General features: G+C 45.0%; 1 protein-coding gene across 6 annotated transcripts in view; it reads left to right on the top strand.

The window, feature by feature from the left end:
* Positions 1 to 3,102: 3,102 nt before the first annotated feature.
* LOC105498793 (spindlin 1) overlaps positions 3,103 to 27,715 on the top strand; it is an 86,507-nt gene continuing 61,894 nt past the window's right edge. For 3 of the 6 annotated variants that reach the window (XM_011771136.3, XM_071077586.1, XM_071077582.1), the window contains exon 1: positions 3,390 to 3,509. The gene's annotated coding sequence lies outside the window, so the exon portion shown is untranslated. Of the gene's footprint in view, positions 3,238 to 3,389; positions 3,510 to 4,265; positions 4,393 to 27,715 lie in introns of those variants that run through there. The other 3 variants (XM_071077585.1, XM_011771144.3, XM_071077584.1) reach the window with 3 other exon arrangements.

Genomic DNA, 27,715 nt, shown 5'->3' with positions numbered 1-27,715 from the left:
TAAGAACTAGGGCATTCTTGTAAACAGCCATTGTCACACCGAAAAATCTAATGATGACACAATAATACTGCCTAATATATAGTCCATATATAACAACAAAGTTTCTCAGTTGTCCCTCAAATCTCTCTCACAACTTTTTTGCCTTCAATGCAGTGCTGCATCAGGGGTCACTTGATGGACTGACCCAGTTGTTATTTGTCTAGACCAATTCCCTAGCTTGAATTTTTGAAGACTACAGTGCAGGGAAATTGTTTTGCTGAAGGTCTTCCAACCTGGATTTTTCTTATTTTTTTTTCCCAACTTGAGTCACTTAAACATTTTTGGCAGTTATACATGGGTAATATAAAAACCCATTTGTGACATTCTAATGAGCTAATTAGCAAGGCCTTAGATGCAGTTGAGATATGTACTCCTCTGGAGTATGACCTTTGCTGATATAGGTCTGGGTGACATTACTGGACTGTACATTTTTTTTTTTTTTAATTTAAAATTTTTTTTGAGACAGAGTCTCACTCTGTTGCCCAGGCTGGAGTGCAGGGGTGCAATCTCGGCTCACTGCAACCCCTGCATCCTGGGTTCAAGCGATTCTCCTGCCTCAGCCTCCCAAGTAGCTGGGATTACTGGTGCCCGCCACCACGGCTGGCTAATTTTTATATTTTTAGTAGAAATGGGGTTTCACCATGTTGGCCAGGCTGGTCTCGAACTCCTGACCTCAAGTGATCTGCCTGCCTCAGCCCCCCCAAAGTGTTGGGATTACAAGCGTGAGCCATCGCACCCGGCTGGCCTTTTTTAAATTTTAAAACATTTTATTTATTTATTGTAGAGTTGGGGTCTTGCTATATTGCCCAGGCTGGTCTTGAACTCCTGGGCTCAAGCCAGACTCCCAACCTTGGCCTCCCAAAGTGCTAGGATTACAGGCATGAGCCACAACGCTGTGTATTCTCTCTCTCTTTTTTTTTTTTTTTGAGATGGAGTCTGACTCTGTCACCCAGGCTGGAGTGCAGTGGCACAGTCTCGGCTCACTGCAACCCCTGCCTCCTGGGTTCAAGCGATTCTCCTGCCTTAGCCTCTGGAGCAGCTAGGATTACAGGCATGCACCACCACGCCTGGCTAATTTTTGTATTTTTAGCAGAGATGGGGTTTCACTGTGTTGGCCAGGCTGGTCTCAAACTCCTGACCTCAAGTGATCCACTTGCCTCAGCCTCCCAAAGTGCTGGGATTACAGGTGTGAGCCACTGTTCCTGGCCTTTGTAAAATTTTTTTAAATTGTATTTATTTTAGAGTTGGGGTCTTGCTGTGTTGCCCAGGCTGGTCTCGAACTCCTGGGCTCAAGCCATCCTTCAGCCTCAGTCTCCCAAAGTGTTCGGATTACAGGTGTAAGCCACAGTCCTGCGTATTCTCAACAGCTCCCAATGTGATCATTACTAGTGGCACATTTTAAATCAGGGGTTGGCGGATGGAGATGGAGGTGGGGCAACATATTTGACTTTGAAGACGTTTTCTGTGAATTTTGGAGGAGCGTGTGTGCTACTAGCATCTAGTGGGTGGAGGCCAGGGATGCCGTCAAACATCCTACAAAGCATGGGACCGACCCCACACGAAAGGATTATCCCATCCCAAAAGCCAACAGTGCTGAGGTGGAGAAACCCAGGGGTCTCACCAACGAGATGAAATCTTGCAACCAGCAGATTTCTTGGCACCTACCTTCTTCCCATTCCTGTTTCTGAGATAATCCCACTATAAGACATTAAACAGGCCGGGCATGGTGGCTCACGTCTGTAATCCTAGCACTTTAGGAGGCTGAGGCCAGCGGATTGCTTGAGGCCAGGAGTTTGAGACCAGCCTGGCCAATATGGTGAAATACCGCCTCTACTAAAAATATTTTTAAAAATTAGCTGGATATGGTGGTGCGCGCCTGTAATCCCAGCTACTCGGGAGGCTGAGATATGAGGACTGCTTGAACCCAGGAAGCAGAGGTTGCAGTGGGCCGAGATCATGCCACCGCACTACAGCCTTGGGAACAGAGCGAAACTCCGTCTAAACAAACACACAAAAAAGACATTAAATACACAAATGAGTGAGTAATTTCTCAACACTTGGGAACTTGTAAGTACAGCGTTACACTTTTATATCTCAGTACTGAAATCAGCCCTCTAGTTGGCCTGTGAACGTCCCATGCCTGCCAAGTGTGTCATCTGAGACAAGCATTTCCATTTGAGTAGGAATCTATCACTCTTATTTGGAAGAAAAGGTGCCAGTCAAACCCCAAAGAGTATTGCTAACTAATAATTGTGCTGCAGTTTAGAGTGTTTAAGGTGCTTTCCAATACCATGTTCTGAAATTTGATCTGACAACGCTTTGGGAGGCGGTTTATTACGATGAGGCTGCGCTGTCGCACTCGAGGAACCGGGTCAGTGACCTGCTGCAGGACACGGGGCTGGCGGGGAGGGGAGAGCGCCTGAACTCAGCCTCCAAGTCCTGCACTCGACTCTGCAGGAGTAAAAACTATTCTTGACGCTACCTCTCTCCCTTCTCCTGCAAACAAGCAACAAAATGCTGAAAAGGCATCTTAACTGAAACGGAAGTCAAATGAATTCGCGTGCGATCATGGGAATTTTTGGCTCCTAACCTTGCGAGTAGAGCTGGGTGACTTCCATTTCTGGTGGGGAAGTGGAAACAGGTTTCTGGGCTTGCAGAAGCCACATCCCGTCCCCACACAACCTAGGCCAGGCCAGCTATTTGTAGGTGAGGCTCCGGGGCTCCAGCTAACCTGAGCTACCTGGGCTGGGCTTTGTGCGGGGAGGCAGCAAGCGAGGTGAGCGGGCGACGACGCCGGCCTCTACGCAGTGCGGTGGTGAAGACGTCTCTTCCAGGGAGTCACAGGAAGCAAATCCATCCTTTTAAAGGGCTCGCGTCCCGCGGTCCTGAACCGGCGCGCTGGAGCAGTAATGCGGCGTTCTCCAAGGTTCAGGGCTCACGGCCCAGCCCTGTGATCCAGCTTCCTCAGTCTTCGCGGTGTGCACTACTCAGGACTACTTGCAGCTTACGTCCCAGGACAAAGGGGGCTTGTCCTTTCTTCAACGTCCTCCTGCGCAAAAACGAAGTCCTTCGGAGGCTGCCTGCCTTCCGGGAGAAGCTGCGCCCCCTCAGGCGCCTGGGCTCCGCGCGCCTGCCACCGCCCATTCACCTCGCGCACCTGGCATTCCGGGTCTCCGGCCCCGCCCTGCCGCCCGCCAGGTGAGAAGGACCGGGCCCCGCCCCCGCCGGCCCCGCCCCGCCCCACTGCGCCTGCGCAGTCGGCCGTCGGCGCCAGGCGCCGGGGCGGCGCGGCCGTCGCAGTTCGGCGGGCGCAGTGCGCGTGCGCCCTGGCTGCTGGGGGGCGGGCGGCGTCCGCGGCGAGGGAGCGGGGGCGGGGAGGCGCCGTCTGGCTCGGTCTGGGGCCGGCGGGAGCGCGAACGAGCGACGGCGGAACCCGTGGGCCTGTGGACTGCAGCCTCGGCGGCCAGCAGGTGAGGCTCGCGCAGGGCGGGCGTGGGTCGTGAGAGGGTGCGGGCCGCCGGCAGGCCAGGGGTGCGGCGGCCTGCCCGGGGGCGCAGGTGAGCGCGGCCCGCGCGGGGCCCGGCGGAGCATTGTCCAGCGGGCGGCGCCCGCACAGCGCCCCCTGCCGGCCGGGCCACGGCGGGGACCCGGGCGGGGCGGGCCTGGGCCTCCGGGCGGGCGCGCGCTCCTTTGTTCGCCGGCCCCCACTCCTCAGTCCCCCCATCTCCGCCGCCCCCCGCCAACATGGCCGCCACCCTCCCGTCCCCAGTTCCCCGGCCGCCGCCGGCCCCTTAGCGCGCGCTTTGTTTGGAGCCGGGCGGGGAGGCCCGCGGGCAGGGGGCGGCGGCGCTGCGCAGTCGGGCGCGGGGAGGGGGCGCTGCGCCAGAATGCGGGCGGGGAGGGGGAGCGTTGCATAATCCCGGGCCGGCGACGGGGGCGGGGCGGGGGGAGGGGCGGGACCCCGGCGCGGCGGGTCGGGTCACCCCGGGGACGCGGGCCTGCCCTCGGGCCACCCCTCCCAGGCCCGGGGGATGGCCGCGGACCTTGCAAGTTGCGGGCTCCGCGGATCCGCGGGTTTCCGCGGCGCCGGAACGCCCACCGGCCAGTCCTCGCGCCCGCGCAGCCCCTTTCCTGATGCGCCCGTCTCCTCGCCGCCCTCCGTGGGGGCGCGGCGAACGGGTTGCGTGCTCTGGAGAGAGACAGGCACTTTCCTCTCCATCGTGAGTGACCTTGGATGTATTCGTCAAGGAATGTGTTGAAATGAATTGTGCGATGCGGGAACTGCGCAGCGCCTCGGGTTTGGTTTTCTCGAGCATCTTATTGCATTGATTGTGCGTTCTCGATTTTACAGAGGTTCGTTTTGAGTAATGGCTTCAGTAATGTCATCGCATACGCATTTCGAAGTTTGTTTATGCATTTGTTTTTACATTTATTCTCTTTTTATTTATAATTTTTGAATCAGATTTTGTGTTTTGGAGAGATTTTCCGTGCGTGGTGGAAGTGTTTTTACTCTTGGTAAATATGGATTGTTTGACTATTTTATCACGTTCATCGCAAAACAATACCAGGAACATTTAAATGTCTTAAAGGATTTCACGCTACATGACGTGTGCCAAAGACTACTTACGCACCAAAACGCGAATACCTGTCTAACTTTTTTTCTATTGGAATTTTCTGGAAGGAATTCTGTGCAATCCGAAAGGATTGATGGAGGGTACAGTAATTGCTTTCTACATCGCTTTTGTTAAACAGTGAAAATTAACCTTGGAGATTTGTATCTGGACATACTGAGTTTTTAAACACTCTTTTGAAGTGAAATTTGGGAAGGGCAGGTAAAATGAGTATTCTTTCAACCTCCCTACTCCCCCCATCAGCTTTAGTTAAAAGGCAAACACCAAAATATTGTAGTAGCTGGTAATTTGCAGAACGTTTATCAGATTTGATAATTATATATTAAGGTACAGTATGTGTGTGCTAGTAGATCGTAGATTCTTACGAAAAATAGAATTTCTTTATAATCTTTTGAGTAGCGAAATGGTTACTTTTACAATGGTTATGAATTGGGTTAAGGCAAAAGGGCCAGTATATGTCTTCAGTCATCTTTTTATGCCTGAAATCCAGGGAACAGTGAAAATGGATGTTCCCTGGAACAGCCATTGCGATGCCATATGTTGATCATTGGTGTCCTTACAGTGTATCTCAGATAATTGTGTGTGTCTCTTGTGAACTGAGGGATCACAATATTGATGTGGCTGATGTGTGCCCCTCTGCATTTTGTGGGTAGTGTCTCAAATTTGGCTATCATATTGATGAGAGTTATTAATTTGGTTTTTATTTAGATGGTTTTCACTTCCGAGTGACTTACCTGATTGCACTTAGTTATAACGTTACTGGTTGCACTCCTTAATTGCTAGCATCTTTTTTCTAGTATGTTTGATATACATTCTTTTGGTTTATCCTTTAAAATATGTGCTGAGAAAGCATTTAAATGTTAATACTGTATTTACATTTGCTGGACGTTTAATTCAATGTGTCTTCTTTCCCTTTCCATGAATGAAAAGAAACTGGAAGAAGAGAATCAACTATTTCGTGCAAGTATTTTGTTCAGTTTAGAAGATACTATGGTATTGTGAAAACAGTGTAGTCTGGAGTTTGACATGGAGTCACAATGGCCTTCCAAGTCAGTACAATCTGGGTTGAAATTGACTCCTTACTGGTCCAAAGCCACATAACTGATTCATCATGCAGCCTTTTTTTAAAAAAAGTTTTTTTTTAAAGCTACTCGAATATGTCAGTTTTATTTTCTCTATACACACATTTATTTGTTACTGAAAATTGCAAAAATAGCACATTAAAGATCCTTTTATTGGAGTTCACATTTTTGGAAACCAGAAAATTCAATAATTACGCTCTTGCCAAACTACCCAGTGTTTTCTTTACATTCTTGCTCCACAAGTTGCTTTACTTAAATTCTTGATGTTGGACTTCATCTCACTGACTTCAGGCTTCTGACACACAAAGGACATTTAGGACCTACTGGCTCTTTGGGTCACATCAGAGAGGAGAGCTAAAGTATGTTGAAGTTACTCAAATACATTCAAGCTACATGGATCTCTTATAAATTACTGGTATCGTGGCAGAAATGAAAATACACCAAAAAAAATCACAGAACTCTTCATCAAAATTATTGGTATACAAGCTGTTCTAGCATAGAGTAGGTTTCTCAACCTAATACATAAAATTATCAGCAAGGAAAAAAGTACAAGAATGACAGTTTATGGTTGAATTGGCTTGGTGTCATGATTCCCTGTTCTAGCATTCTCAGGCTATCTATGATACAGAAACTGCAGCTCATTCGAATGGTTCTCTTCTTGATTCATTCTGAATTCTCCCTTTGGCCCAGTGTCTACTAGTTGTTTTTCAAGCCAAGAACATCTGTTGAGGAACAGGTATCTCAATTTTACAATACTTACTTTCTGCATAGATAGCAGTGTTCTTACTTCTACTCCTAAGGCAAGCCATCTCTGATGTCCTGGAAGGTCGTTTCTCTCCTATCCAGTTTTTGGAATGAATCTCTGGTAGAAGGGAAGGGAATTAGGTACTAGGGTTGGAAGTCATGTTACTAAAGTTCTTTATTGACATCTCTGAGCAGAAGAAAGGCCCCTGAGTCATCCTGGGAATTTTCTTCAGTGAGCATTTGTGAAGATTCTGGGGTCAAGGTTGGGTTAAACTTTTGTGGTGGGTCCATCCGAGGTCTAGTCAACAGCACTAAGCTCTTCCTGGATCTTTGGGACCCAGCGGAAAGTGATGCCAGTTCTCAAATTGCTACAAGGTAACCTGGAAAGAAATCTATGACCCAGAAAGCCTGAAAACCCAAACTCCAGCAAATAATGGTGAAAGAGCCAACCCGCAAAGCCTTTTAAAACCTTCAATTCCTTAACTATAAACTGGGATAAAACCTATGGTGTAAGTCTGTTCTGAGAATTACGTGAAATGGATTTATAGAGTTTTCAGTACAGTTCCTGAAATACAGCAGCTGACGCCAGTAGATGTTGATTTCCTTCTCCTTTCTGCTTTTGAACTTTGCTGTAGTTGTTAGCATTTTTTTAAATGTGAAGTAAACAGTTGGCTTAGTTGTGCATCAGTATTCAGTCCAATTTAGTTTTAAATTACACCTTTACTGGGAACCTATTCATGACCTTAAAATTGCCATAAACCCTTTATAGAACAAGTCATGTTTGGCTAAATATATAAACACAGATGTATCCTTACAGACTTTATAGTCTGATAGAGGAGATACACATGCATATAATGAGGGAATTCTGTGCTGAAGGGTATCTGGGAAGAGAAGGTGATTCTTTTTTTTTTTTTTTTGAGACGGAGTCTCGCTCTGTCACCCAGGCTGGAGTGCAGTGGCCGGATCTCAGCTCACTGCAAGCTCCGCCTCCTGGGTTCACGCCATTCTCCTGCCTCAGCCTCCCGAGTAGCTGGGACTACAGGCGTCTGCCACCTCGCCCGGCTAAGTTTTTGTATTTTTAGTAGAGACGGGGTTTCACTGTGTTAGCCAGGATGGTCTCGATCTCCTGACCTCGTGATCCGCCCGTCTCGGCCTCCCAAAGTGCTGGGATTACAGGCTTGAGCCACCGCGCCCGGCCCAAGGTGATTCTACAGAATACCAGAATGGGAGAGGAAAGACATCTGGATGGACAGGAAAGCAGGAGCAGAGGCTAGGAGTTAAAGAGGCCATCGGGGATTTCAATCCCAGCCAAAAGTTAGCCCCTTCTTTTCTCTTCTCTTCTCTTTTTTTCTCTTCTCTTCTCTAATCTTTTTTTTTTTTATTTTCTTTCCTTCCTCCCTTCCTCCCTTCCTCCCTTCCTTCCTTCCTTCCCTCCCTCCCTCCCTCCCTCCCTCCTTCCCTCCCTCCCTCCTTCCCTTCCTCCCTCCCTCCCTCCTTCCCTTATCTTTCTTTTACTATCTCCTTCCTACCTACCTACTATCTATCTTCTATCCTCTTTTGTGAGTGTGTTTACATATAGCAGGGGCCGAGAACACCTACCTCATCGGGGTGAGCTTAAATGAAGTAAAATGATTCATAGGCTCCTGGTATACAGTAAATGCCCAGTTGATATTGATGATGATGTCACCACTGCCTACACCACCTGTAGTTTCTTTCCTGTGGCTGATCTGTCTAGGGGTGAATTTGGGGGCCACATTTTAAATTCTGCATGTAACATTAAGGTCTTTGATGTTGAATTTGTAGGTGGGGGAAGCCATTGAAAGGCAGGGACAGGATTGGACCTGTGTTTTAGAACAGTTTGAAAGGTGGGTTAGAGGAATTTGCCTGCGTAGGCTCTTTAATCCCCAGAGTCTAGTCTGTTAGAGAAGCTGGTGAAGTCATTTGAGGCATGGGGGGGGTATTGGTCTGAACTCGGAATATTTAATGTTATGTTAAATGTGCTTTTTTTTTTTTTTTTCTCTGAAGGGTGGGGAGGAGGAAGGATTTATTCAATGTGAATATTATTTTACCCAAATGTTGAGAGAATAGATGAAAAGACTAGTAAGGCATCTTTATACCATTTGAGATGTTAGATTATAGTAGCATGTTAACAAAATAGGCAGATTTTTTTTAAAAACTAGATTATATTTCTTTGTAGTTGTTTATGCTTGGGCCTGTCTTTAAATTATTTAACAAATCATATGTTTGAATTACTATTACTTAACCTGACACAGGCCATAAGGAGAGAAAAGAATGTCCTTTTTCGTACTTTTGGGTTTTTTTTTTTTTTTGAGGCGAAATCTCGCTCTGTCGCCAGGCAGGAGTGCAGTGGCGCAATCTCGGCTCACTGCAACCTCCGCCTCCTGGATTCATGCGATTCTCCTGCCTCAGCCTCTTAATAGCTGGGTCTACAGGCATGCGCCACGACACCCAGCTAATTTTTGTATTTTTAGTAGAGATGGGGGTTTCACCATGTTGGCCAGGATGGCCTCAATGTCTTGACATCGTGATCCGCCCACCTTGGCCTCCCAAAGTGCTGGGATTACAGGTGTCAGTCACCTCGCCTGGCCTGATTTTTTTTTTTTTTTTTTTTTTTTGGAGGTAGGGGTTTGAATTACTTTCTTTTTTCTTTCTCTCTTGAGCATCATTGTAGACCCATGGGTTTTTAGCACGCAGTGTGTGTTTTTGTGTTTTTAGTTTTGAGAAAGAGTCTTGCTCTGTCACCCAGGCTGGAGTGCAGTGGTGGGACCTTGGCTTGCTACAACCTCCGCCTCCTGGGTTCAAGCTATTCTCCTGGCTCAGCCTCCCAAGCAGCTGGGATTACAGGCATGCACCACCCTACCTGGCTAATTTTTTGTATTTTTAGTAAGACGGAGTTTTACCTTGTTGGTCCACCTGGTCTCAAACTCCTGATCTCAAGTAATCCTCCCACCTCAGCCTCCCAAAGTGCTGGGATTATAGGCGTGAGCCACCACATCTGGCTTTATCCAATGTGTTTTAATCAAATACTCACTGTTTTTCCGTAACTTGTCACAACTTGGACGTTTTGAGGTCCTTTCAACCTAGTTCTCTTGGCTTTGACGTGACACGTAATCTCTGAAGCTTTTCTTGCTTTCTGACACGAGATGTCTGAGGTTCACTTTGTGCTTTTCCTGCCAAGTACCTATCAGCCATTTCTTGCAGCTTGTTTTATTGAGGAGTAGAATTTTTGTATCTAAAAATCTAAATTGTTACATGTTCTGACTGTTAGGATGCCCATGCTTTTATAGGACAGACATGGGAAACATACAGATTTTGATTTTTATATTGGTATTTCCAGTTCGAATTTAACATCACAGAGTTTTTACTATGAGCTTATCCTTTTTTTCTAATGTTGAAAACTTACGTTCTTAGCAGCATTAATATAATTGCATTATCTTATAGTAAGAATGTAGTAGTTTGAAAAGAACACTAATAACAAGCAACTCTAGGTTTATGTTTGGTTATGGTTCCTTTTGTTCTTAAAATGTATCCGCATAAGCATGTACAGTTGACATTCTGATTTGTAAGGCCATTTGAAAAGCTTTTCTCTGATTTTGTGTTTGATAATTTGGTTTGTTTGCCTGAAATTCTTCAAGAGTTGCTTTAGTTTTTCATTTAATGTATTTTTTAACATGTAGAACATTTATGTGAACATTTATGTAGTTAAAAAATCCGATCTGTGCTAAAAAGTTATGTTCACAGCTTCATTTTAATTCTGTCCCTCCACGAATTTCTCTCCTGCCCCAGTTGTTTCTGCTTTATTTTTCTGATACTTCATTTTTGCAAATGTAAGCATATGTGTATATTTTTATTTCCCTTTCTTACACAATAGGCAGCGTTCTATGCACACTGCTCTGCTTTCTCTTAATATATTCCGGAGATCGCTTCATAGAAGTGCATTCTTTTGTGCTTGCAACTCATCTCCTATTGAACATTTGGGTTGTTTATGTTCTCTTGGCTGTTATAAATATTGCAGCAATGAATAACCTTGTGGGTATAATGTTTTGTATTTGTGCAAATACAGCTTTAAGATAGATTGTGGGGTGAAAGGTAAACACATTTGTAATTTTGTTAGTGGCAAAACAGTTACATTTTCTTTTTAAAAGTTTTTTTTTGTAGAGATGAGGTCTCACAGTGTTGCCCAGGATGATCTTGAACTCCTGACCCCAAGCAGTCCTTTCACCTGGGCTTCCCAAAATCTTGGGATTACAGGCGTCAGGCACCAATACAGGCTTAAAAAATAACATTTTCAGGCTGGGCGTGGTGGCTCATGCCTGTAATCCCAGCACTTTGAGAGGCTGAGGTGGGTGGATCATGAGGTCAGGGGTTCAAAAACAGCCTGACCAACATGGTGATACCCCATCTCTACTAAAAATACAGAAATTAGCCGGGCGTGGTGGCGCGTGCCTGTAATCCCAGCTACTCGGGAGGCTGAGGCAAGAGAATCGCTTGAACCCGGGAGGCAGAGACTGCAGTGAGCTGAGATTGCACCACTGCACTCCAGCCTGGGCAACAGAGGGAGAGTCCATCTCAAAAACAACAACAACAACAAAAACCCGTCTCTACTAAGAATACAAAAATTAGCCAGGCATGGTGGCACGCGCCTGTAATCCCAGCTACTCCTAATGAGAATCACTTGAACCTAGGGAGGCGGAGCTTGCAGTGAGCCGAGATCACGCTGTTATACTCCAGCCTGGGTGACAGAGTGAGACTCCATCTCAAAAAAAAAAAATTACATTTTAAAAGGCAGATCTTACCATGTCAGCCTTTTACTTAAAACTCTAAATGGTGGCCGGGCAGGCATGGTGGTTCACACCTGTAAAGCCAGCACTTTGGAAGGCTGAGGTGGGCGGATTACCTGAAGCCAGAAGTTTGAGACCAGCCTGGCCAACATGGTGAAACCCCATCTCTACTAAAAATACAAAAATTAGCCAGGCGTGGTAGTGCATGCCTATAATCCCAGCTACTCAGGAGGCTGAGGCAGGAGAATTGCTTGTACCTGGGAGGTGGAGGCTGCAGTGAGCTGAGATCACGCCCCTGCACTCCAGACTGGGCAACAGAGTGAGACTCCGTCTCAGAAAACAAAACAAAACAAAACAAAACAAACTCCGAATGGCTTTTCAGTGCCTTAAGGACAAAAGTTTATAAAGTAGCCTCAAGGGTACACATATATTTGGTGTACATATAGTTTTACATCCCTTAACAATGGGATTCAGAGAACCTCATTGTGTACCTCATAGAGCGTACTTACAGAGACCTATATGGGACAACCTACTGGCACCTAGGCTATGTAGTATGGCTTAATGCTCCTAGGCTACAAACCTGTACGTTATGTGACTGAACTGAATAGTGTAGACTGTTGGAACACAGTGGTAAGTATTTATATATCTAAACATATCTAAGCACAGAGAAAGCACAGTACAGACGTGGTATAAAAGATAAATGGCATGCCTGTGTAGGGCACTTAGCATGAATGGAGTGGCAGGACTGGAAGTTGCACTGGGTTGAGTCTGTGAGTGGTGAGTGAATGTGAAGGCCTAGGATATTACTGTACACTACCGTAGATTGTATGTAAACACTACAGTTAGTCTACACTAAATTTATAAAAACAGTTTCCTCAGTAATTAACCCTAGCTTACTGTAAGTTTTTAACTTAATAAGCTTTTTAACTTTTTTTTTTAACTTTTTGTCTTTTTAAATAGCACTTAGCTTAAAACAGCCTCATGATATGGATCCACTGGTTTATGTGGTCTGTTGTTGACAGAAACATCATTAGGTGGTGCATGACTAATTACTTTTGGGCCTCAGCCTCATCTTGTACTATTTTCCCCCTTGCTTTCTTTGCTCCAGCTGTATGGGGCCTCCTTCATTCTCCTGGAATCTCCTCCATCTTCTCCACCAGGAATCTTGGCACTCGTTCTTTTCTTCTGCCTGGAATGCCTTTCTTTGTTAACAGTTATTCCTGGTCTTTAGAGTTTGGCTCAAGCATCACTTTTTAATGAAATTTTCTGTGTGCGTGCTTGCAGATTTTCATAAGATAAAGAGATTGGAGTGTACTGATATTCATCACCCACTCCAACAAGCATCAGTTGCCTGAAGTTTTTTTTTTTTTTCCAGACAGAGTCTTGCTCTGTTGCCCAGGCTGGAGTGCAGTGGTCGATCTCAGCTCACTGCAGCCTCCGCTTCCCAGGTTCTAGCGATTCTCCCTCCTCAGTTTCCCAAGTAGCTGGGACTACAGGTGTGTGCCACCACACCTGGCTAATTTTTTTTTTTTTTTTTTTTGAGATGGAGTCTATCGCCCAGGCTGGAGTACAGTGGTGAGATCTCAGCTCACTGCAACCTCCATCTCCCGGTTAAAGCGATTCTCCTGCCTCAGCTTCCTGAGTAGCTGGGACTGCAGGCGCCTGCCACCACGCCCAGCTAATTTTTTGTATTTTTAGTAGAGACAGGGTTTCACCGTGTTGGCCAGGCTGGTTTCCATCTCCTGACCTCAAGTGATCTGCCCTCCTCTGCCTCCCAAAGTGCTGAGATTACAAGTGTGAGCCACTGTGCCCGGCCTGAAGTTGTTTTTTTGAGACAGGGTCTCACTTCTATTGCCTAGGCTGTAGTGTAGTGGCACAGTTTTGGCTCATTGCAGCCTGGACCTCCCTGGGCTCAGGTGATCTTCCCATCTCAGCCTCCTGAATAGCTGAGACTACGGCATGTGCCACCATGCTTGGCTAGTTTATTTTGGTATTTTTAGTAGAGACAGGATTTTGCCTTGTTGCCCAGGCTGGTCTCGAGCTCCTGGACTCAAGCAGTCTACCTGCCTCAGCCTCCCAAAGTGCTGGGATTACAGGCATGAGCCACCGTGCCCGGCTGTCTGAAGTTCTTGAAGTTTTTTCTTGACCCTTCTGCAGTCAAGTTCTCTTGGTGCTTATCAGAATTGCAGTGTTATATTAGTTTATGTGATTTAATTAATTTTAGTTTTCCCACAAAGGCTGAGTTTCATGAAAGCAGAACCGTTCCTGTTTTTGCCCGTAATTACTTTTCTGGTATCTAGCTCAATGTCTGAATTGTGAGGGCTCAAGCTACCCTGTGCAGTAGCTAGAATTAAATCATAAGGAAATTGAGGCTGTCCAGTTGGTTAAATGTCTTGTCTGCTGCACAGGTATTTGTCATACAGGGATTATTAAGTAACAGTTTGTTGACTTTTATTTATTTATTTTGAGAGGGAGTTTCGCTCTTGTTGCCCAGGCTGGAGTGCAGTAGCGCATTGTTGTTTCACTGCAACCTCCGCCTCCTGGGATCAAGTGATTCTCCTGCCTCAGCCTCTTGAGTAGCTGGGACTACAGGCATGTACCACCACACCCGGCTAATTTAGTATTTTTAGTAGAGACGGGGTGTCTCCATGTTGGTCAGGCTGGTCTCAAACTCCTGACCTCAGGTGATCCACCTGCCTCGGCCTCCCAAAGTGCTAGGATTACAGGCGTGAGCTACTGCACCTGGCCTTGTTGATTTGCAATTGTAATTTTTTTTCAGGACCTCATAAGGTTTAGAAAAATGAAACCACTAGGATGGATAAAGAAAAACATATGGAATATGTCTGTGTATGTATTAAGGCATATGCTACAGTGACTTGAGTTCACACAGTGTAGAAGCTGGCTAAGCAGTTTCTATTAGGCTGTTGTCTTTGTGCTAGATGCTGGAGTTTGAAGTCCACAGGGCAGTCATTTGAGAAAGAAAGATGGATATAAAGTGGGGAAGAAGATGACACAGGAGGCCAGAGGCAAGGTACATGGAAACCATGCTAGTTCTAGTTGCCTTTGTTCCTGGTTGTGTGGGTGGCCTGTAAGTTGGATCCTTGGCACATGTAGCCCAGGAGCAGAGAAGCTTAAGGAGAACCCAGAGGAAGGTGGAGTGGATGCAGCTGCGATTCTCGGCCAACCAGTGCCTCACATGAATGGGGTGAGTCAGAAGATGAGCAGCAACAGTGTGTGCAGGCTGCAAGGTGGTTGCTTCATCTCCTGCACCCTTCACCTGCTGCACAAGAATCTCTGTGAGCCATGTAAGGAGACATAAAGGAAAGGAAATTCGGGGGAATATAATTCAGCTCAGCCAAGTTCAAACCAGACAAAGCAGAATGATGAGCTCAGACTTTTAAATTTTTAGCTCAGGTTGCATGTAAGGGACCTGAAGGTTTCTGTGACTGCTGTAAAAATGCAAATGTAATTCCCAATTTGTGGGTGAGATCATTGATTGATAGGAATGGAATCCTGAAAATTGGATTGGAGGCGTATGGTCAGATTCTGTTTAAGCTGGAAATCTTCAATCCTTAAATGCTGCTCTGCTACGTTTGCCAGAGAAACAGCGTTTCCAGCCCTTCCCAGAGGAACTTAATCTCTGTTTGCCTGAAAAACCTGTAATTGGCCTCCCTTTGGGTAGTTGTTGTGCATGGTACTGTCTTCCTGATAATCTGCCCTGTAATCCTCCTTTCTTGTGGATCTGTGACTGGACTGTAGTTGCAGCAGGCCCCAGAGAGTGAGGTGACCTGTGAGAAAGGTATGCTACACTGCAAAAGATTGTGTAGCTTTGCCACTATATAGTCAGGAGCCTGGAGGAGTATTTGTGGCATTGGAGCTTAGGAGTGTAGTATAATAGAAGAAGGAACATAAAGTTGGGTCAGGCAGAATTTATTGATATGGGCTCACTAAATAGAGGTTCTGGATTCAGTGTTATAGTTCATGGGGTTAGAAAGGGCTCTTAACAGTTGGGTTGATTGGCTAAGGCCCATCCCACAAGGCCTGATGCCTCAATTAGATTTTTTCCCGCCTAACGAGGAACTCCACTGAACACTCACTCACCTTGTATGAGAGTCTATATTTGGCCTGGCATGGTGACTAATACCTGTAATCCCAGCACTTTGGGAGGCCAAGGCAGGCGGATCACCTGAGGTCAGGAATTTGAGACCAGCCTGGCCAACATGGCGATACCTCATTTCTACTAAAAATACAGAAATTTAACTGGACATCATGGCCCATGCCTTAATCCCAGCTACTTGGCAGGCTGAGGCAGGAGAATTGCTTGAGCCCAGGAGGTGGAGGTTGAAGTGAGCAAAGATCGCGCCACTGCACTCCAGCTGGGGTGACAGAGCGAGACTTCTGCTCAAAAAAAAAAAGCCGGGTGTGGTGGCTTGTGTCTGTAGTTTCAGTTACTTGGGAGGCTGAGGTGGGAGGATCAGTTGAGCTGGGGAAGTTGAGGCTGCAGTGAGCCAGCCTGGGCAACAAAGCGAGACTAATAAAATATTAGTTCATAAGGAAAGGTTCACCTAAATGCAGTGAGCCAGCCTGGGCAACAGAGCGAGACTAATAAAATACTAGTTCATAAGGAAAGGTTCACCTAAATGCATAGCCCTTAAATAAATAATTTACATCATTGGTGAAACTGTACTTTGCTAGGACTCTGGAGGATAGCTACACTAAAACCGAATTTAAAATGTATGTACTCTGTTGATCCAGCAGTTTCACTGCTAGGATTTTATTGTATAGATAAATTTGGACAGTATACAAATATGTATGTGTAAGGGTTTTCATTATATCAGTGTTTGTAATTGAGAAAAATTAGAAACAACTGTCTAATAATGGAGTTAAGATAGAGTAAACGACCATTATATGCATACACTGGAATATTCTGCCACTGTTAAGAAGAGTTTGATAGGAAAAAAAATTCATACAACCATCCCTCCATATTAGGGAATTGGTTCCAGGACCCACTCCCCCCCTCCCCTTGGCCCCCGTGGATACCAAAATCCATGGATGCTCAAGTTTCTTATATAAAAATGGTGTAGTATTTGCATATAATCTATGCACATCTTTCTGTATACTTTAATCTCTGAATTACTCATAGTATGTAACAGTGTAAATGCTACACAAATCATTATACTGTATTGTTTAGGGAATAACTGTAAGGAAAAAAGTTTATGTGTTTGGTAGAGATGAAACCATTTTTGCCCCAGATTTTTGAAATCTGAGGTTAGTTGACTCCACAGATGTGGAATTCAAGGGATAGGAGGGCCAAGGGCCTACTTTATTACACGAAAAATGTACCATTTAATGAGAGACAAAAGTTGTGGAACTGTATGTTCTCGCTTACGTTGAGATGTTATATGTTTTAAGCCTTTGCATAGAAATACATTGCTAAATTCCTATCTTTTCCTTTTATTGCATAATATTTTACATCTTTATGGGATACATATGAATACTTGTTACATGCATAGAATGTATAATAATCAAGTCAGGGTACCTGGAGCATCCATCACCTTGAGTATTTATCTTTTTTTGTTTTTGAGACAGAGTCTCGCTCTGTTGCCCAGGTTGGAGTGCTGTGGTGCGATCTCGGCTTGCTGGAACCTCCTGCCTCCTGGGTTCAAGCAATTCTCCCGCCTCAGCCTCCTGAGTAAGCTGGGATTACAGGTGTGTGCCACCATGCTGGGCTAATTTTTGTATTTTTAATGGAAACAGGGTTTCACTATGTTGGCCAGGCTGGTCTGGATCCCCTGACCTCAGGTGATCCACCTTCCTCAGCCTCCCAAAGTGCTGGGATTGCAGGTGTGAACTACCATGCCTGGCTGAGTATACATCATTTCTGTGTGCTGGTAACATTTCAAGCCTTCTCTTTTAGCTACTTTGAAATATATGGTATATATTTGCTAACTATGGTGACCCTACTCTGCTATAGAACATTAGAACTTTCTAACTGCATGTTTGTACCCATTAACCAACCTCTCTTCCTCACCCCCCATCCCTTCCCAGCCTCTGATACCTGTCATTGTTTTCTCTATTTCCATGAGGTTAACTTTTTTTTTTTTTTTTTTTTTTTTTAGCTCCCATGTATTTGTGAGAATGTGATATTTGTCTTTCTGTGCCTGGCCTGGCTTATTTCACTTAACATAATGACCTCCAGCTTCATCCATGTTGCTGCAAACATGATTTCATTCTTCTTTCTGGCTGAATAGCATTCCGTTGTGTTTATATGCCACGTTTTCTTTATCTCTCTGCTCATCGATGGATACTTAGGTTGATTCCATATCTTTGCTTTTGTAAATAGTGCTGTGATAAACAGGTGAGTGTACGTATCCCTTTGATATACTGATTTATTTTCTTTTGGATAAATAGCCAATAGTGGGATTGCTGGATCATGTAGTAGTTCTATTTTTAGTGTTTTGAGAAATCTCTGTACTGTTTTTTGTAATAGGTTTACTAATTTCCATTCCCAGTGTGTAAGAATTCCCTTTTCTCCACATCCTTGCCAGCGTCTGTTGTTTGTGTTTTTAATAATAGTTATCCTAATTGATAAGGTGCTATCTCATTGTAGTTTTGATTTGCATTTACCTGATGATTACTGATGTGAGCATTTTTTCGTATATCATTTGGCCATGTGTATGTTTTTTGATGGCTTTTGCCCACTTTTTAGTGGGATTGTTTTTTTTTAATTGTTGATTATTTGAGCTCATTGCGTATTATGGATTTTAGTCCTTTGTCATGAATAGTTTGCACACATCATTTCCCATTCAACAGGTTGTTTCTTCACTCTGTCATTTGTTTCCTTTGCTGTGCAGAAGCTTTTCAGCTTGTTCTATTGGTTATTGAAAGAGATATATTAATACTTTGATTTTGCATTTGTCAGTTTCTCCTTAGCTCCGACACTTTGTGCTTTATACATTGTCATATGAGGGTATGTTCTTAGATGCATTGGTATTTAGAGCTGTATATCAACCAGGTCTTTTAAAATCGCTATTGGCTGGGTGTGATGGCTAATGCCTGTAATCCCAGCAGTTTGGGAGGCTTGAGGCGGGAAGATCACTTGAGTCTTGAGTTTGAGACCAGCCTGGGCAACATAGCAAGACCCCATCTCTACAGAAAATTAAAAAAAAATTAGCTGTGTATGGTGGCACACACCTGTAGTCCCAGCCGCTCGAGAAGGTGATGTAGGTGGATCACTTGAGCCTGGGAGATGAAGGATGCACTCAGGAACCCTGATCTTACTACTGCACTTAGCCTGGGTGACAGAGTAAGACCCTGTCTCCAAAGCGGGGAAAAAGTAGAAAACCACTATTAAGTGTTCTTTTTAAGGGAGAAGTATTAGTAGAGGTAAAGTTATTTAGCTTGATACTAATGTTGGTGCAGAGTTTTCCTTTGGTTAGTATGTGCAGGGTATATCCTTTTTTACTCTTTAATTTCAGTCTTACTTATTTTTCAAGCATGTGTTGCTTAATGATGAGAGTATGTTCTGAGAAATGCATTGTTAGGTGAGCATTATAGCATGTACTTGCACAAAACTTAGATGGTATAGCCTTTGACACACTTAGGCTAAATGGTAAAACCTATTTGCTCCTAGGTTACAAACCTGTGTAGTATAGTATGTGACTGAACTGAATAGTGTAGACAGTTGGAACACAATGGTAAGTAATTATGTATATAAACACAAAGAAAGTACAGTGAAAACATGGTATAAAAGATACAGAAATGGTACAACTGTATAGACCACTTACCATGAATGGAGCTTGCAGGATTGGAAGTTGCTCTGGGTGAGTGAGTGGTGAAAGAAAACTAATATTCAAGATCATCTGTATCACTGTCTTCCAGCTCGGCTCCTTGTCACAGTGAAAGGTCTTCAGGTGCATTAACACATTTGGAGTTGTCATCTGTGATAACAGTACTTTCTTCTGGAGTACCTCCTGAAGGACCTGCCAGAGGCTGTTTTACACTGAACTTTTTTTTTTTTAAATAAGTATGAGTACAGTCTAAACTAATGATTAAACATATAGTTAATACATAAACCAGTAACATAGTTGTTTATTGTCAAGTACTATGTACTGTACATAATTGTACTATACTTTTTTTCTTTTTTGAGACGGGGTCTCACTCTGTCTCCCAGGCTGGAGTGCAGTGGCACAATCTAGGCTCACAGCAACCTGCACCTCCTGGGTTCAAGCAATTCTCCTGCCTCAGCCTCCCAAGTAGCTGGGATTACAGGCATGTGCCACCATCCCCGGCTATTTTGTATTTTTAGTAGAGATGGGGTTTCACCATGTTGGTCAGGCTGGTCTTGAATTCCTGACCTTGTGATCCACCCACCTTGGCCTCCCAAAGTGCTGAGATTACAGGCGTGAGCCACCGTGCCCGCCCTGTACTGTACTCCCCCCTCCCCCCACCAAGATGGAGTTTAGCCCTGGTTACCCAGGCTGGAGTGCAATGGCGTGACCTCGTCTCACTGCAACCTCCACCTCCCGGGTTCAAGCGATTCTCCTGCCTCAGCCTCCTGAGTAGCTGGGATTATAGGCGCCTGCCACCATGCCTGGCTCATTTTTTTTTAAGTAGAGACAGGGTTTCGCCATGTTGGCCAGGCTGGTCTTGTACTCCTTACCTCAGGCGATCCATCCACCTCAGCCTCCCAAAGTACTGGGATTACAAGCGTGAGCCACCGTGTCGGGCCTGTACTATAATATGACTTTGAACACGGTAGTTTTGTTTGCAGCACAGTGGGTTTGTTTACACCAGCATCACCACAAATGGCTATGAAATACTAGACAATAGGAATTTTCTAGCTCTGTTATAATTTTTTTTTTTTTTAAACAGGGTCTCGCTCTGTGGCCAAGGCTGCAGTGCAGTGGTGCGATCTTGGCTAACTGCAGCCTCTGCCTCCTGGGTTCAAGTGATCCTCACGCAGTCTCCCTAGTAATTGTGACTACAGGCACGTGCCACTATGCCTGACTTGTGTGTGTGTGTGTGTGTGTGTGTGTGTGTGTGTTTAGAGGTGGGGTTTTGCCACGTTGCCTAGTCTGGTCTCCATCCCTTGGACTGAAGTGATTTGCCCACCTTGGCCTCCCAAAGTGCTGGGGTTACAGGTGTGAGCCATTGTGCCTGGCTCTGTTATAATCTTATGGGACTGCCGTTGTATATGTGATCCATTGTTGACTGAAACGTCACTGTATGGGGCATGTTGACTGAAACATCACTGTATGGGGCATGACTGTACTTACATTTTGAAAGATTCTCTTGCTAACAATACATACTAGAATTAATTTTTTTTTTTTCTTGAGTTGGAGTCTCGCTCTGTTGCCCAGGCTGGAGTTCAGTGGCGCAATCTCAGCTCACTGCAAGCTCCACCTCCCGTGTCATCGCCATTCTCCCGCCTCAGCCTCCCGAGTAACTGGGACTACAGGTGCCCGCCACACGCCCGGCTAATTTTTTTGGTATTTTTAGTAGAGACGGGGTTTCACTGTGTTAGCCAGGATGGTCTCCATCTCCTGACCTTGTGAGCCACCGTGCCCAGCCAGTATATACTAGAATTTTTAAAAATCTTGTGTATTTCTTATGATTACAGCATCTGTCTATTAAATTCTTTATGTTTGAAATGCCTGGTGTGGTTCCCATTTTCCCACTTGGGTCCTGTTAATCTTTTAAGCCTAGTTCTCCAGCCTTCTCTTAAAGTCTATGAGCCACCCAACATATTCCAAAAACTGCCTTTTACTAGAGTTTGACAGCCCTAACTGGTACACGTGGCCAGGTCACACAAAGGACGAAGACAGAATTGGAAGGCAGGACCAATTAATCCACAGCTCAGATATGTGATTTTCACAGGCCATGTTGCTTTTGAGCAAAGAGGTAATACAGAGCTTATTTAAAATCTTTTTTGTAGAGTTTTTTTGGAGACAAGATCGCGTTTTGTCACCCAGGCTAGAGTGCAGTTGCATGATCTCGGCTTACTGCAGCCTTGGCCTCCTGGGCTCAAGCTGTCCTTCTGTGTCAGCCTCCCTAGTAGCCGGGACTACAGGCATGCATTGCCATGCCTGATTTTTTAAAATTTTAGTAGAGATGAGATCACCCTATGTTGCTGAGGCTGATGTTGAACGCCTGGGCTCAAGCAATCTTCCCTCCCTTGCCTTCCAAAGTGTTGGGATTACAGGTGTGAACCACTGTGCCTGGCCTATTTTCAACTTTTTCTCATGGTAGTTTTCAGTTATATGCAGCAGTCAAGAAAATAGTTCAAAACAACCCTGTTTGTTTCCTTAACACAATTCCAGCAGTCATTGATAGAGCTTCCTTGCTTCTGGTATGACAGGATATTTCAAGCTCCTCTAATATCCTTCTCATCTGCAATCGGCTATTTCTCTAAGAAACTTTGGTTTCTGATAGTTTTTAAGAGGGATGTCTGTGTAAATTTTACTTTAACTTTGTAGCTGTTGGGAGGATTGTTTAAATTACCAGTCCATTATTACCAAGAGTTGGCCATTTACATTGATCCTTGCGGGTGACCTTCAGAAACCCATCAGAGACCCAGAGAGACTGCTTGTTGTCCATAGTTTTGGGCACTTAGGGTTGTGCCATGGACTATTTGCCAGTTTTATGAAACCTATGGATGCCTCTTCAGAATCTTTCTGAACACAGTGAATGAAATACACAGGATCACAACAGAAACCAATTATGTTTAAACAGTTATACAAATATTACTACCCTGTTAAACAGAAGACTGACGTCTTTGTCAGTAATTTTTTTTTTAAGACAGTCTCGCTCTGTGACCCAGGCTGGAGTTCAGATGGCACAGTCTCAGCTCACTGCAACCTCCACCTCCCGGGTTCAAGCGATTATCCCGCTTCAGCCTCCCTGGTGGCTGGGACTACAGGCGCATGCCACCACACCCGGGTAATTTTTGTATTTTTAGTAGAGACGAAGTTTCACTATGTTGGCCAGGCTGGTCTCAAACTCCTGACCTCGTGATCTGCCTGCGTCAGCCTCCCAAAGTGCTGGGATTACAGGTGTGAGCCACCGTGCCAGGCCTCTTTGTCAGTAATTGAAGTGACAAGACAATATTGTTGATACATAGGTAATTCAGATTTTGTTTTTTAAGATATTAAAATTAAGGGTTTTTTTGTTTTGTTTTTTTTAGATGGAGTTTTGCTCTGTCTCTCAGGCTAGAGTGCAGTTGTGTGATCTTGGCTCACTGCAGCCTCAGCCTCCCAGGTTCAAGCATCCTGCCTCCACCTCCTAAGTAGCTGGCTCTATAGGTGCACACCACCACATCTGGCTGATTTTTGTAGAGATGGGGTTTTACCATGTTGGCCAGGCTGGTCTCAAACTCCTGACATCAGGTGATCTGCCTTGGCCTCCTAAAGTCTTGCGATTACAGGCGTGAGCCACTTGTCTGGCCAAGGTTGTGTTTTTTTTTTTTTTTTTTTGAGGACGGAGTATCACTCTGTCACCCAGGCTGGAGTGCAGTGGTGCAGCCTCGGCTCACTGCAAGCTCCGCCTCCTGGGTTTACTTACTCCGTTCTCCTGCCTCAGCCTCCCGAGTAGCTGGGACTACAGGCGCCCGCCACCACGCCCAGCTAATTTTTTGTGTTTTTAGTAGAGACCGGGTTTCACTGTGTTAGCCAGGATGGTCTCAATCTCTTGATCTCATGATTCGCCCGCCTTGGCCTTGCAAAGTGCTGAGATTACAGGCGTGAGCCACTGCGCCCGGCCGTATTTTTTTTTTTTTTTTTTTTTTTTTTTAAAGGCAGTCTCCCTGTATTGCCCAGGCTGGAGTGCAGTGGTGCAATTTTGGCATGCTGCAACCTCAGCCTCCCAGGTTCAAGTGATTCTTGTACCTCAGCTTCCTCAGTAGCTGGGACTACAGGTGCGCACCACCACACCTGGCTAATTTTTTAGTAGAGATGGGGTTTCACCATTTTGGCCAGGCTGGTCTCAAACTCCTGACCTCAAGCAGTCCGCCTGCCTTGGCCTCCTAAAGCGTTGGCCTCCCAAGGCCTCACACTCTACAGGTGTGAGCCACTGCACCGGGCCAAAATTAAGGTTTTGATGTTTAATAAAAATCAGTTGTGTGGTGGTCTTTGGCTTATCTCCGTTTATATATTCATCAGCACATAATTGTTGATGGGGAATGTATCATTGTGATACATTTCGACTTAGATCAGAGTTAATAGGTTTCCGCAAGACTGCCCTCTCACTGCGTATGCCAGCTGCAAACTTGAGCGGCTCCTGTGTTACTTTGATTTCTGACCGAGTACAAATGTGGAGGTTTCTGTCACACTCAAGTTTGATAATTCACTTAGGATGACTCACGAAACTCAAGAAAGTCCAGTACTTACAGTTTATTGTAGCAAAAATATACAACTTAGGACCAGCCATCAGAAGTGACATATAGGACAGTGTCTGGGAAGGTCCCAGATGTGAAGTGTTCATGCGCTCCTATGGAGACAGAGTGGATCATCTTGGTGTCTCCATGTGTGACTATATGCACAGAGTATTAACCAGGAAAGCTCATGTGAGCCTCTGTGTCCAGAGTTATTGGTGCTTAATTATGTCAGCATGATCCATTGAATCATTGGCCTTGAACTTGAACTCAATTTCTAGCTCCCCTCTCAGAACTTTGGGCTGCTGTCCTGGGGCTCAGAGCCCCAGCCTTCTAATGCCATGATTGGTCTTTCTGGTTTGGCCAGCTCCCCAGCCCCACATCCTGAGACATCTTGTTAGTATAAACTAGGTGCTCACCGTGAATCACAGAGATGCCCTGTCCCTCTCAGGACATTTCAGGGATTTAAAGGGCACCAACTGGAGCTGGGACAAAGGCCATCCAAGCTCTTTGTTATACCACAGTCAGCAATTCTGCTTTCAGTTTGATGCGTAAGGACCAGGCCTAGTGATACCACATAGCTGACCTGAGCTGTGCCTGAGCGCCTGCACGAGAAGACTGTGTGCTCTGTCTGTTCTGGTGGCAAGTCTAGTCAAGTGTCAGTTGATGAGTTTAAATGGTATTTTGAGCTACAACAAATTCAATGGGATGGAAATATATGTGATTTCTATTGTTGAGAAGTTGGAAGTATTACTGATACTGTGGTTTGTTTACATTCATGATAGAAGGAACTGCTGTACTTCAGGTAGAGGTTAGGAAAGATGAAGATAAAATTTTTCTCCTGTCCAAATCCATGGTCCTTATAAATGTTGATCGTGTATTATACTTGTATTAAAACTTGGTGTTTAGATGTTTAGAGGTTTAGGGTGTTTAATAATTTTTTTTTTTTTTTTTTGAGATGGATTCTCGCTCTGTCACCCAGGCTGAAGTGCAGTGGCATGATCTCGGCTCACTGCAACCTCCACCTCCTGGGTTCAGGCAGTTTTCCTGCCTTAGCCTCCTGAGTAGCTGGGACTATAGGTGCATGCCACCACACCTGGCTAATTTTTTGTATTTTTAGTAGAGACAGGATTTCACCGTGTTAGCCAGGATGGTCTCGATCTCCTGACCTTGTGATCCGCCTGCCTCAGCCTCCCAAAGTGCTGGGATTACAGGCGTGAGCCACCGCATCTGGCCTAATAATTTTTATATTGATGGGAGAATTTGGGCTCTGAAGACCTTCAGATATCTACTTGGTATATATAATAGCTGCTTTGCCAGGATCCTTAAGTAGCTGAACATTGTGTAATTAGCAATACTTTATAAGGATTGAGCCCTTTATTTTAATCTTTGAAGTTTCAGCTAAAGGCAGAACCTACACCATGGGCCCCTAGAACATCGTCCTTAGGTTCCATCGATTGTAACATTTATTTTTTGAGAAAGGTCTTGCTCTGTCACCCAGTGCAGTGGTGCCATCCTGGCTCACTGCAACCTCTGTTTCCCAGGCTTAAGTGATCCTCCCACCCCAGCCTCCCAGTTAGCTGGGACTACAGGCATGCACCACCTCACTTGGCTAATTTTTTAAAAAAAATGTTTATAGAGATGAGGTCTCACTGTGTAGCCCAGAAAGGTCTGGAATTCCTGGACTCAAGTGATCTTCCCACTTTGGTCTTACAAAGTTGGGATTACAGATGTGAGCCCCACCCTGCCCATTGTAACATTTTAAATGTTTTAAATATTTAATAAAATTTTAAATGTTTATCTAATAAAATTTTTTTTTTTTTTTTTTTTTTTTTTTTTTTTTTTTGAGATGGAGTCTCGCTCTGTCACCCAGGCTGCAGTGCAGTGGCGCATCCTCGGCTCACTGAAAGCTCTGCCTTCCGGGTTCACGCCGTTCTCCTGCCTCAGTCTCCTGAGTAACTGGGACTACAGGCGCCCGCCACCATGCCTGGCTAATTTTTTTTTTTTTTTTTTTTTTTTTTTTTTTAGTAGAGATGGGATTTCACCATGTTAGCCAGATGGTCTTGATCTCCTGACCTTGTGATCCGCCCGCCTCGGCCTTCCAAAGTGCTGCGATTACAGGCATGAGCCACTGCGCCCGGCCCAAGAATATCTAATAAATTCTTGTAGTTACCTAGGAAGGTTTTGAGTTGTGCTCTGAGTGTTTTTTCTTTCCAGAACTGTAAAACCTAAAACCATTGACCCTTAAATTTTTGTTGTGAAACATTTCAAACATAGAAAAGTAGAAACAGGCAGTTAATATCTGTACTCAACATCTACATTCAGGAATTGCAGATATTTTGCTGTCTTTTCCTTTTTATGTTTTTAAATTTCTTTTCTGCTAAACTGTCCTTTCTTACCCTATTTTTTTTTTTTTTTTTTTTTTGAGACGGAGTCTCGCTCTGTCGCCCAGGCTGGAGTGCAGTGGCGCAATCTCGGCTCACTACAAGCTCCGCCTCCCGGGTTCACGCCATTCTCCGGCCTCAGCCTCCCGAGTAGCTGGGACTACAGGCGCCCGCCACTGCGCCCGGCTAATTTTTTCTATTTTTAGTAGAGACGGGGTTTCACCATGGTCTCGATCTCCTGACCTTGTGATCCGCCCGCCTCGGCCTTCCAAAGTGCTGGGATTACAGGCGTGAGCCACCGTGCCCGGCCTGTTTTATTTGTTTATTTTTAGAGATGGGTTCTCATTCTGTCACCTAGGCTGGAGTGCAGTGTGGCTTGATCATAGCTCTCTGCAGCATCAAATTCTTTGGTTCATGGGATCTTCCCACCTCAGCCTCCCGAACTGGAACTACAGATGCATACCACCACATCTGGCATTTGTCTACTATTAATAATGATGTCTTAGTTAAAAACTTAACTGGTAAACTCTTGTGATGCTGCTGCTAGTTCTAAACTTAGTTACTTCTTTCCCCTGCTGTTTTTTCCCCAAACTTTTTAAATGAAATTTTCTTTCTTTTTCTTTTTTTATTTTTTGAGATGGCGTTTCGCTCTTGTTGCCCAGGCTGGAGTGCAGTGGCATGATCTCGGCTCACTGCAACCTCCACCTCCTGAGTTCAAGAGATTCTTCTGCCTCAGCCTCCTGAGTATCTGGGATTACACGTGCGTCACCACACCTGTCTAATTTTGTATTTTAATAGAGACGGGGTTTTTCCATGTTGGTCAGGCTAGTCTCGAACTCCCATCTTCAGGCGATCTGCCTGCCTCAGCCTCCCAAAGTGCTGGGATTACAGGTGTGAGCCACTGCGCCTGGCTGTAAATGAAATTTCTACACATAGAAAAGTTGGAACTATAGCAGAGTGACCCAGCCTGTATACCTGATATCAATATTTTAATTTGCTTACATTTTGCTCTGTTTTTTGCTATTGAACCATTTGAAAGTCTCATTAAATTGCAAACATCATGACACTTCTTTTTTTTTTTTTTTTTTTTTGAGACGGAGTCTCGCTCTGTCACCCAGGCTGGAGTGCAGTGGCCGGATCTCAGCTCACTGCAAGCTCCGCCTCCCGGGTTCACGCCATTCTCCTGCCTCAGCCTCCCGAGTAGCTGGGACTACAGGCGCCTGCCACCTCACCCGGCTAATTTTTTGTATTTTTAGTAGAGACGGGGTTTCACTGTGTTAGCCAGGATGGTCTCGATCTCCTGACCTCGTGATCCGCCCGTCTCGGCCTCCCAAAGTGCTGGGATTACAGGCTTGAGCCACCGCGCCCGGCCATCATGACACTTCTTAGAGTAAGGTTGTTATTCTTTGTAACTACATACCATATTTAAGAAAGCTGATTAGCCATTCATATCTAATATCTATGTCCTGTATTCAGATTTTAGCTATATTTTTTTCGTATAAATGTTTGTGGTAATACATGTAATCCCCACTATGTTTTAAAGGAAAAGCAAATACGTATTCTCTATACTCATATTCAGCACAACACTTCTGTGATCAAATGTGTGTGGGTTTTCTCTACATTATCTGTGTCTCATTTTCTCTGATGACTCCAGTGGGTTGTC

Source organism: Macaca nemestrina, chromosome 14 (assembly GCF_043159975.1).
Source record: "Macaca nemestrina isolate mMacNem1 chromosome 14, mMacNem.hap1, whole genome shotgun sequence".
Classification (NCBI taxonomy): domain Eukaryota; kingdom Metazoa; phylum Chordata; class Mammalia; order Primates; family Cercopithecidae; genus Macaca; species Macaca nemestrina.
This window is presented reverse-complemented; position numbering and strand designations above follow the sequence as displayed.